General features: G+C 44.9%; 1 protein-coding gene across 5 annotated transcripts in view; it reads right to left on the bottom strand.

The window, feature by feature from the left end:
* LOC119123531 (plexin-A1-like) overlaps window positions 1-8,792 on the bottom strand; it is a 117,540-nt gene extending 108,748 nt beyond the window's left edge. For 4 of the 5 annotated variants that reach the window (XM_037252704.1, XM_037252707.1, XM_037252706.1 and 1 more), the window contains exon 1: window positions 8,642-8,792. The gene's annotated coding sequence lies outside the window, so the exon portion shown is untranslated. Of the gene's footprint in view, window positions 1-4,006; window positions 4,099-8,641 lie in introns of all 5 variants that reach the window. The other variant, XM_037252705.1, reaches the window with a different exon arrangement.
* Window positions 8,793-12,121: the final 3,329 nt, after the last annotated feature.

The raw sequence follows: 12,121 nt of genomic DNA, 5'->3' as shown, positions 1-12,121 counted from the left end.
ACTCTGGGTGTCAATCCGTTGTCGACCCCCTCTGCCCGTCCATCTGTCTGTCTAAATATCAATCCATTGCAAAGCATTATTGGTGAAACAAAAGCGGTGGTAAGTGGATGAGAGGCGACCTGTGCCATACAGCAATCAAAAACCCAAACCGTGTCATTCTCCCTTTCCCTATTCCTCCAGCTGTGCTCTGAATAGGCCCTTAAATCACTCAGCCGGGCCCTTTGATTGGTTGACCTCTCTGCATGATTAAACAGCCATTTTCATCACATCCTCCACAGCGGAGTAACAGCGTGAGGGGGGAAGAGACAGGCCGGCTGATAAGGAGGTGAAGGAGCCAAGGAAAACGGGAACTCACCATTTGGTAAACAAGTTACGTGAAGTACAAGAATTGTGTGGATACAACAATGAGCCCGCAAGAAATCATTTCTAACTAAAACCTTATTGGATGAAGCTCGTTTGTTTTCAGCCACTTGGTATTATATGACTTCTCTTCCTTGTAAAAGCGCTCCAAATGTGTACTGATATTTGGAATTCTGGAACTGTTCATGACTGCGGTTCATACTGGAGAAAAACCAATCAAGCTGCTGCCACCAGCAGAGATCACAATGGGTATTGTGTTCTTGTGGGAATGCGCAGCGTTAACCCATGGATGAGTGACCACATTTAGGAAGGGGAAAAAAAAAAGGCACTCCATTGACACATGTGTCATCTAGTGATAAAAATTAAGCCTTTAAATTACATTTAATTATTGAAATCTTGAATTTGGGGTCTATACCTCCCCTTCTGTGAATTTCTGGTCTGATAAAATGTTAACCCTCCAAATCAAACAAATAAAGCATCAGTTCCAACTTTGATTTGTTTGCCATCCCTCTTTTTCTTCTATTTTCCCCACCCCACCTTCCTCACAAGCGCGTTTCGTCACAACATTATTATTGGCTTGTTGCTCCGACTCTCCGAGTGTGCCGATGGTGCCAAGTTCCCTCCCCCACTCTTCTGTTGTCTGTTTTGCGCAGCTGTGCCTGGCCGAGGTGCAGTCTCCGTCGTCGTTTTGTTCACATTTCCCCATTCCCGCCCATCCGCAAATCTAAAAATGCTCCAGGCTTTTATGTCGATTCACCTACAGGCAAACTGGGAGATGTTCAAATGTCCCTGTACTGCGGCCAAATTTTGACTGATTTCCGAGGGCAGGATGAGGTGTGCCTCTTCGATATAAAAAGCCAGAGCGTGTGTCGTTTCGCATGGCTGTGGTAAGCTACATATTTCGTTTTGGGAGGACAAACTATGGCACAAAGCTTGGTGACATGTGACTTACGAGCAAACGGGTGTGTTCAAAACACAATACCGCTGTCTTGTCATGGCGCCAACCAACATTTAGTCTTGCCTGAGTTTTCAGTTGGGCAGCTGTCAAAGGGAAGTCAGCGAGTCACACCGCTGGCACACCATGTCACTTATTTATTTACGGAGCCAAGTGAGGTCACAGTGGGCGTTAGGAAAGGAGCCCGGGACACATTCCTTTGCATGGGATGGAAACCATGGAAAATATACATCTTAGTGATGCAAGGGGGGGTGTCCTGAGAGAAGGATGAACGGCGAGAAAGGAGGAAACTCCTCCCAGCCGCTACGCATCAGCACGTCACACTAGTCACAAGTTACACAGCCCATTTCATTTGGAATGCAGTGGCCCTCAGAGGGCAATCGCTGGCGCATTCCGCCACCGTGCTCGCTGGCTGCTTTGTCACATGCTCATTCACCATCACCAAAGGACTTGGTGGCACAGATTTACAAATGCTGGGAAACATTTGAAGATCCTTCGAACTGGTTTTAATGATAATGTTTATTGGCCCGAGGGACACAAATGACTCTTAGTGTGGAAAGCCAGGCCACAGCTGACAATCATAATAGGACATTAATGTGTGCCTCCTAGTAAGGCCCAACCCCCACAATACTATTCCGTTTCTCACCCGTGGCCGCCAATAAAACCTCTGTGGTTGAATTCCACCCTTAAACAAGGGATCAGTATAACCTTTGACCCCCTCTATCTCAACCCTTCTTATAGATCTATGGCATCTTTCTCCCACTGCTCTTTAGCTAAAAATCCATGCCCCCACCCAATCCTAGCAGTCCACCATTGTCTGGCCTGGAGTACTTATTCCCAGAAGCCTCCTGCTCTGCGTGCCTCGCCTCGGCGGGGGGTCAGGGAAGGATAGAGGACTTAAAAGCTCCCCCGGGACTTGCGCTGTTGTAGAATTGCGACAACCAAAGTCTGCCAAAAGAGACTTGAGCAGTCACCGGCGTTTGAAACAACATGGCGGGGGCGCTGTGTGGTTTTTCGTAACTAGCTTTAGAAGGAAGGAAAGGGAGGGGAATGTGTTTTATGGTCCAAGCGTGCATGTTTCCACAGAGGCAGGAGAAAGGAATATTTCTGCTGCATGGTGTTGGATGGGAGGGGAAGGTGCATTGACCTGGTTGAAGAAGAATGGAAAGATTCTAACTTTATTTTGGAAGGTCACTTATAGCCACGGAAATCCAAATGTTGGTTGACATCCAATGCGCAATAGAAGACCCGACTTGGCGGGCTACTCATCATTTCTCCCTCCTTAACCCTTTGAGAAGAGCACAAAAGAAGAAGCTGACAAAGAGGCTGTAGAAATAAATGAAGGGGGAGGATGTGTGGCCCATGTTGCACATGTTGCTTTGGTAACATCTGGGCAGTTATGGGTAAGTGCATGTGTAATTTTAATGAATTGCAGTTGACTTTAACCACAACAAGACAACAACACCAACTGGTGTGTAATGTCGCTAACAGTGAGTCAGTCTCCCCTCACATCATCCTTACTCCCGTTGCCTTCACGGGCTCTCCGGAGCATGGGAAACTTCAGAACTTGTGAACTATGCGCAAGGGTTGCCCACGATATGTTCATGAGATAAAGACACCAAAATGTGTGCTCACTTAAGACTACAAAAGGGAGAAAAAAATATGGTTTTCTGTTTTACTATTATTAGATGGGAATGAGACCGACGAGTTGAGCAGCCGCCTGCCGCAAGAGTTAACAACACTGCGTAAAATTAGTGGTTTCAAATGAATTAACACAGAACAAATTGACTCTCCGTCACAGTTGAGTAATCGATGGAATAACCCATAGGATAATCGATTCTAAAAAGAGTAAACCAACCAGCAACTAAGATAATGCAACAAAAGGCTTCATGAATAGACAGTCTTTTGTAGATAGACTAATCAATTCTAAATAGAGTAAACCAACTAGCATCTAAGATAAAGCATCAAAAGGGTTTAAGAATACAGTTTTTATATTCTTAAATCCTTTTGTGAAACCAGACAATATTTGATGGCTAGTTTCTGATAAAAATCCTTTTAAGAGGTCCACTAAGGTGCAGATATATAGGTTAGCTTTCCACAGTCAAGCCGTTTGTTTTAAGGCCCGCCTCCTATAAGTCTTACGTCTACAGTAAAGCGTGCACGAGGTAGCTGAATAATTGAACATTTCCTCTGGTAAACCCCACAGAAACCAGCCGCTTGAGTGTGCAACAAGGAAAGGTGATGATATTTGAAAGAAATGGAGCGGAAAGCTGCAGAGACAGAGAAAAGGCTAGAGAAAATCACAAGTGAGCAATTATGAGTTGCTGCTTGTGATTAACATTAATCACAAGGATAAATAGCCGTGCACCTGATTCCCTTTTCATCTCCTCCACTGTGATAGTTGCCTTACGTTACACACACAAGTCCCGGTGTACTTTCGGATAGCATCCCGTATCGTTTCCTCCAGCGAGCACACCGACGACGTGCTGCTTATCTCAATGCAAATACATGCACAGATTGCGCCTTCTCCTCTTCCTCTCTCGCTCACTCTCCCGCACGCACGCTCGCATGGTGATTCTCATTAACAAGCCAAACATGCCTAAAGAGGCAGACAGACTCTAGTGAGCATAGTAAATAACCAGCAGGCTCCCTCCGCTGAACATTCAGAATATCTTAGCATCAGAAACGCACACTTTCCGCGAATGAGCTTGACTGGTGGGTCCAGACATCCATTCAAGGTTTTCTCGAGACCAGCAGATTTTGGTGTGTTTGGAAAGGACCACCTGAAAAGGCAGAACATAGCCTGATTACGCCTTCTATGTATTATTTTTAACATCAAAAGTAAAAAACTAAACTGTCCGTGGGAGCTCAACATGAGAAATAAAACCGTTAACATAATCAAAACCACACAAATGACCAAGCACGGCGTTTGTTATTGGAAGGACTTGTGACTTGACGATCGATGGGAAGGTCCCACCCGAGCCGTGGAGAAAATGAAATATGGGAAGACGTTTTGATGTGACTCGCAAGCAGGGGGGGGGGGGTGCCAAAGCGGCCAGCCTGACTCAGAGTTTGGCGAGATGGACAGAATGCTGACGAGGGCGTTAGCATGCAAGCGAGGGAGCCTCGCACAGTCAAGCTGCGCCCGCAAGCTGCAGGAGGCGCTGGGATTTGGACTTGAGGCCAGCGGGTCACAAAAGGAAACAGAGTCAATACTGACTCTTTGCACCTTCAGGCACAATTGTCACTTGGACTGTGACTAAATCTCGGTGTTGACATGTCAAAGGATGAGATAGCAAACAGACCCGCTAAGAGCAGGCCTCTGTTTCGAATTAGAATCCACTAAACAAAAACACACTGATGTCTTGAGATATGAGTTTAACTCAATCCGTGACCATAATCGTAATCGGTATGGAAAAGAGCACACCTTAAAAAATCGAATAAAATGGGAAGCAGAAAAATCTTTGCAACCGTCTATCAGACTTAATAGATGTTGCATCCTTATCCTGCTTCACGGTACAAACTTAATTTCCACCAAACAACCATTTTCAACATGGAAATTCTGTTCCCAACAGGCCAACGCAGACTTGAGTGGGGCTGGATGCTATTTTCAATTTGCAGCCAGATTAGCAGGCACCTTTTTGATACTGTCAGCGGAGCAGAGAGAGATGTTTCTGTTCCAAATCATCTCGAGTTGAGGGACCTTTCTACTATCTGCTTCAAACAGCGTCCCCCTTAGCCGAGCAGCTGTCACTTTCAGCAGGAACCGCCGAGGACGGAAGCGAGGAAGGGGTCCTTTGAAGGAATGGTTAAAAGTGGATGATAAAAATAAACTGGGAGAGGAGAGAAAATTAATTATACATAACAGACAGTTCACTTGGCTGAGCAAGACCGAGTCTGAGACAGGAGGGGGAAAAAAATAAAGCTGCCCTCCTCTGGTGCTGATATTTGAGCCGTGTCCTTATTATACTGACTGAACAAAGGACCTTTTGGAAAAAAGGTCACAGGATCAAATAATACTAACTGTTTTCGTTTCCAATTCTCCATACGGGAACTCCAACCGTGCACGCGCTTTCATTCGGGCATTTTGTGAAGAACAAAATAAACCGCCGGGTTTAAGCCTTGAAAAATGTGTTGAAAGCTCGGGTAGCCTTTAAATTTGTTTCTGATTGGCACTGACGAAGGTTGATACTGCGGGCCCACCTGCGTGTTCACACTGAGATATGATTTGGAATGTGCCAGTATTTCGCACTTGAGCGCCGCCCACTGACTCTCAAATCTCAATTCCAGCTCTTCATTTGGTCCAAATGGAGGTCATTCCTATTTGAACAGTCAGTCAAGACAGGCCCGCCAGGTATTGGCGAGTGAGTTTATTTCATATTAGGGGCTTGTCGACTGGAGCTGTGTTAGCACCAAGCGAGCTGTGTGTGTGTGTTTCTGTGTGTGTGTGTATAACAGGGCCTTTAGCTTTGCTGCTAGTCCCTCTTGGTGTGTTTTAATATTGCTGCTGCATGGATTCTTGCCTCAGGGTACCACACAACAACCCCACAGAGACTCAAGGAAAACACACCAAGATGGGGGCAAGGGGGGTGGGGGACATCGATGGTACACAAGGTCGGGACAATACTGGGACCTTAAATTTGAGGGATTCAGCAGTTATCAGTTTGAGGCCAGCACATGAAGTAAGCAAAGTGGCCAGTCGTTTTGCTGCAAATCTAAACTGGAATTGCAGCTGAATAGCGTTGCAATGTTAAAAGCCAAGAAAACATTTAACATTTTGAGTTGAATGTGTGCATGTATTCATTTATTTATTCATCATTTATATAAGTACATTTATTACCGATGACGTATTAACTGAATGATCTGAAGTTACCCAGTGTCTAATTTACCTGGCAACAATCAAAAAGGAGAGGTTTTTTTTTTTTCCACCCTGAACACAAAATTGATCCAACGCCTGTGACGTGAGCAGATATTTTACATTCAACTGAGCTGACCCTGACATTGATTTATACTTGGGTATGAAATCAGCCTTCTCAAGGTTTCTCCGTGTAGCGAGACAAACAAGAGCATAGTTTCGTCTAGAAGTGCACCAGAAAACAGTGAAGGTGACATGGTGGACTTTTTAGACTATGAGGTGAACTAGTCAAGAGGGGAGGCTGCATGACTGCGTCTCCCATGCGCGAGTCGGGAAATCAGCGCGTAACTTGACAGAGTGGGAAGAGCAGAAACCAAAGGAGCGAGGGAGGGAGGGAGGGAGGGAGGGAGCGAGGGAGTGCGCAAAAAGAAGAAAAAAGGCGTGCGCGCGTCGGCGTGAAAGGAACGAGGCAGACGCTCCTGACAGGACGCACGGAGAGAAAAACACCAGCGTGAGGGGAAGAAGACTTGAAGAAATCCTGAGCGGAAGCGCGAGGTCGGAAGAACAGCACGGGAAAGGCGACTGGATGAGAATGAGAATGTTTCAATTACGCACACTGGAAAAGAACGAGGAGACTTTTACAGGCTCATAACACACACAGAACCCCGCAAGTGTGATCACTGTACATAATATTAGGCCTACATGAAAACAATTATTCACAGCAGAGCACGACCCGAAAACATAAATTATTTCTTGTTTCTCGCCGTCATTTCTCACCTAAGCACGGTTCCTCATCCATCAGCAATCTAATTGGACCTTAAATATCCTGCTCACTGAATACTCCAAAGGAATGCATGGAGAGGGGAGGGGACGGGGGCGCGCAACCAAACAAAAGAAGAGCCAGGGGGTGCAAAGTGCACATGTCAGCAAGAATTCCAAAGTTTGGACATCACGGATTGAGTTTACGCGCCAGCAAAATTCATGACACTGCTGCTCTATTGTGGGAAGATATGTATCATAATTAGGCTAGATGAAGGCAACCCGCTTGTTATTTTCTGGTTGGGGTGCAGGAGTCATGTAAATGTCATGCAAGGTTGCTGATTTGGATTATGATTGTGGATAACGACAGTGCACAATCAATGGAGGCAACCATGAGGGGTGGGGAATTTACCACCCGCAGGAGCACGTGATGCAATTGTTAAAACAAACAAAGATGATGATGATGACGACGACGAATTGATGATTTCATTGTTGGACATTTTTGGAGATGTGGACATCCACACTTAATAAAGACTGTCATGTTTTGTATTGCCACCTGTTCGATTGAGTGCTCGGTGGCATCGGGCCAATAATCATGACTGAACATGGGCACGATCGGGCCATGTCCCTTCTAAGTAACTTAACGTGCGGAGCATAAATCTTCACACCGGCATCACGATTAAGCATTTCAAACGTTAAATTAGCCAAAACCCCGCAAAATGCATTGAAAGGCACCTTTGCACGCTGCAGTGATTTCTGGCTACAGGTAAACCGCAAAAGAAAATGATACCCAAACTGAATTTTAATTAGGCTCAAAGTAATTCAAAAATGTGTCTGCTTGCAAAGTCCAATTATACTTTTATTGTTTGAATAGAAGAGGAATGAGGAGAACCTCCCGGAGCAATGAGTCTGAGCTGCCAAGCATTGCGCACTCGATCCACACACCCACAGACTCCGATCGCAGCCTTCTCAATTATTGTCGAATGACAAATCGTACAAATTGCATTAACGCCCCCTTTTAACGCCGCTCCAACACAATTGTAATCATTTCAAAGCTAATAAGGGGATTGATTTTGGGTGGGGGTAGGTGGGGTTGGGTTAAGGGAACACCGGCCCGTCCCTCAGGAGAAAACCAGTAATGGACTTCAACCCGTCTTCAGGGGAGACTTGTGTTGCAACCGTAAAAATTAAAGTAGTGAGTTTGCAGACAGATTTCGAGTGTCAAACCAAATATGAGGATGTGCAAACACCGGTGGTGGAATTTCGACAGCCAGCAAGGCGGCTAGCTGCTCGGTGTCAACAAACGTCACTCCGGGTGCATTCTCGTTGTGCCATCGCAACATTTTGACAGGACACAAAAGTCAATCATATTCTCTACCTCCGACACTGGATCGCAACCCGAAGCTTTCGGGAGAAGTTTGCAAAGCTTTGCTGTCGGTTTTCCCAACTCCTGTCGAATAAGACTCTGCCTGTTGGACCTCATGTATATTTCCACGCCTGGCTCGGTCTGGCGCGCCCAGCATTTCAAACAGTACCCGATCGTGGAGAAGCACGCTGCTCCTTGCGGGTTTGGGGGATACGAGCAAGTAACTGCGCCGAGCAGAGCTGCACAAGAGCCGAATAACCTCAATCCTGCAGCCGGTTTCGGTGACCAAAAAAAAAAAAAAATGCTCCCCTAACAATCCCCACGCGTGAGTTTTCACGCCACTTACCGGTCAAGTGATCCGCGGCGAAGGAATCCTCGCCATGGTTTAAATTCCAAAACTTGGGGACATTTCCACTCTGGTCACGGGGGTGACTGGGGTTCTCTCTTCGGTGGCTCCCTGCGTGTGACTGGAGAGAGGAGGAATGCAGCTCCGGCTCCACGCGGAGTGGGAGTGGGGAGGGTTGAGGGGAGGTGCAGGCGCTGCGCTCTGCAATGCTTCACTCAGTCCATAGAGGGCGCTCCTGGTTGACGTCTGTGGTTCATGCAACGCACCCTTTTAACACGTCACATTTGAGCATTGAGTTTCATTCTGTCATACACGTTTACTTATTCATCTCGGCTATTTTTAAACCTGTTTAATTTCTAGTTGATCTCCATTTTCCTGAATAATGTTGTCATTTGTACTGTAAATTATTTATTCACTGAGATGTGCTGGTATGAATATTTGCATGAATTTAACCATTAAGCATTCAAGAAGAGAGCGCTTGTCTATACAAAATTGTACATAGATCATCTAAGAAGAGAGGGGAAAATGCAAAACTCAAACGTTGAGAAAAGAGTGTCCATAAGTGGCGTAGAAAACGAAGGCCGGTTTTAAAGTTACATTTAAGAGGCCACCTTTGTTTAGTTTCCTCATCAGTTTTGATGCATAGTGCAACTAAAGGTCAAATTGAGAAATTTTCCAAATGTTTTCTTGGTACATCTTGTGTCTCACCCTAACAACCCAAACTCCAAAAAGTATTTTAGAACATTGACCGATACTAAAGTGACATGATATCATTCTGGTTGAAATTACCTTTTCGGATACTCCATTTACACTCAATATTCAGATTGCCTCAAGCCTGTCCCAGATAACTCCAGGTAAAAGGAAGGAAGCCTGGACTGTTCACCTGTCAATCACAAAGTGGAGAAGCATGCACCTTTTACTTGGGAGTAAAAAGAAAACAGCGCAGGAAAAGAATCAGCCTACGAAGTCACGTCAAAGCTGTTGTGTATACAGTAATAAAATTACAGCGCAGCCAACATACGTGTTTATTTTTGTCATTTCCTGCCATGTGCATTTTCTTCAAATGCTCAATCAATTTTGAAACTAAGAGCTGCTTCTTGGCTAATAATGTGGAAAAACAAAACAAATTAGCTTTATTCATGTTAGCATGATGTTGTTATTAATAATCACTGACATTAAGAAAATGATCATAATGATTTCTCACAATATTGAGGTAACATAAATACCAATACGCAACACTTTATTTCTATCAATCTCTGCCAGTTTACATTTTCGAATGATCACTTCTATATCATTCCTTGAAAATGCCAACGTCCCATCATGGGTGAGCTACTTTTAGAACCGGCTACCCATGTGGTCCTTGGGGGCCACCTGGCGCCCACGGGCATCATGTTGATGACCCATGACCTACATAATATCGGCTTGGCACACTTGATCGGGTGCCAGAAAAAACAACCCAGCTTGTAGTAATGGACTGAACTTTCTTTTGTCAGAAAAATGTGTCAATAATATTGAGTGGTGGCTCAGTTGAGCTACAGTGAGAGACAATATACTTTTGAGTCTCTCCTAATTAAATAAGGAGGCTCCGGAAGTGCCTGTCATGTTCCATCGGCCGGCGCCTTCACATCGCCTCATCTAAATTGAGTGACACTCTAGTAACACATAATGAATACAAGTCTTAGCGCAGACACCTTTTATATCCTCTTACCAGTATGCAACTTCAAGTCAGTGAAAGTGTCTTTGACAGCAGAATGTCAGTATCAATACGGGCCGATAATACGAACATGGACAAAGTGTTCTTTTAAGCACTTTGCAACGATGTTTCAGTAGTGAGCAAGCTTTAGGGGTAACTGAGTTATTCAAGCAGGCAGCTCAGGTTACTGATTGCACTCGGGAGAGCAGAGAGCACGCTCTGGTTCTGACAACAGCACCTGATCCAGTGTGCTGTGTACGCACCACAGGAGGTGGGGGGGGGGGTTCTGATCGGTTACGAGAGACAGAAATGCGTGTGTGCATTATGCGAGGGCAGCTGCATTTCAGTACTTTGCCAAAACGTTTCCCCTGAGTTTTTTCCCAACGCTCTGCTTTCAATTGGTTTCAAAGGCCTTGTGCGCTGTTAGAAATGGTTATTTTGGTCTTACTAATATAAAAATATTAGGCTCACTTACCACGTGAAAGGCCCCAAGACAAAACTGTTCATAATCCCACACTGAAACATTAGCACATTGATTGACTCACGTTGATCGACTTACACTTCAGGCGGACAATAAATTCTCAGGGGAATATTTTTTTTATGAATACAACACATTCTCAAATAAGAAACCTGTGTGCAAAAGCTGCTTCATTCTTTGTTGAGTGTGTTTGGTATACGTAAGGCAGCGCAACTTTTCAAGATGGCCAAATATAAACGACACAGCACCTTAAAGAGGCTTAAATAAAGCACCTTCATCTTTGCATACTTAACTCCATCCAAACTTGTTTTGCATATACAGTAGTGCTCACTACTTTTTTAATGAGCCAGATTAGTCTTTGCTGTCATGAGTCGACTAGACAGTGCACAGGCTGAGCAGCTTGGGCTGAAAGCACAGAGAATATTAAATCAAGTCACACATGCCAGTTTGCTGCTCGGCTGCTGTTTTGCTCTCTATTTTTTATTCATGCACAATTAATGGGCTTGTGTTTGGCAAGAAGAACAAATATTTCTGGACAACACACCAACTGACTCATCTATTCGTCCTTGAATGCACGCAGATTCTTTAAGCTAGATGAAAGATGTACATAATTATTTCACACAGTATGCATGAATAGTATATTCAGGTGTATACAGTATAGATCTTTCACACAGTAGGCTTACATATTAATTGTGCATCCAAAACACCAATTAAGGTGGAAACTCAGTTTGGAGCAGTGACGTGTAAAAAGGGGGGCACCAATGGGATAAAGCCCTCAGGAATCCACCTAAGGGGGGAATCCACAGCACCCTCCCCGTTGATGAAAAAATGTCTCTTGCCAGACAAAATACCTGGCGTACGTCAAGTAGAAAAATGTCCGCCCCCTCCGACATGTATGAAGGGGCATCAAACCATGGCGAGGGACCTCTGTCTCAGACAAAAGAGCGAAAAGCCCATGAAACAGCCAATGGCAAAATCTCCTTTTCAGCAGATTTGCTAGTCTTGTAACCTTGGGTGGCCTCATGCAAACTAACCAGTTAACGAGCCATTAATTGGCTACCATCGAGATGCTAGCATGGTGACCGGATCTCATCTAGCTAAACCTGTCTGATCTCTCCAATCTCATTTCAGCCACCACATCATGTGTGCAAGTGGGACGCTTCTTCCACTCTGATATACAGAACGCTTGACAAGCCGGTTTCCTCCCCACTTCTAGTTGGCCAACACGCTAAATAATAAGGAAACATTTTGCATTGAATAATGTCATCTCTCAGTCGACCACTCGTCTGTCCTGTTTTGCGCAACACAT

Source organism: Syngnathus acus, chromosome 5, assembly GCF_901709675.1.
Source record: "Syngnathus acus chromosome 5, fSynAcu1.2, whole genome shotgun sequence".
NCBI classification, from domain to species: domain Eukaryota; kingdom Metazoa; phylum Chordata; class Actinopteri; order Syngnathiformes; family Syngnathidae; genus Syngnathus; species Syngnathus acus.
This window is presented reverse-complemented; position numbering and strand designations above follow the sequence as displayed.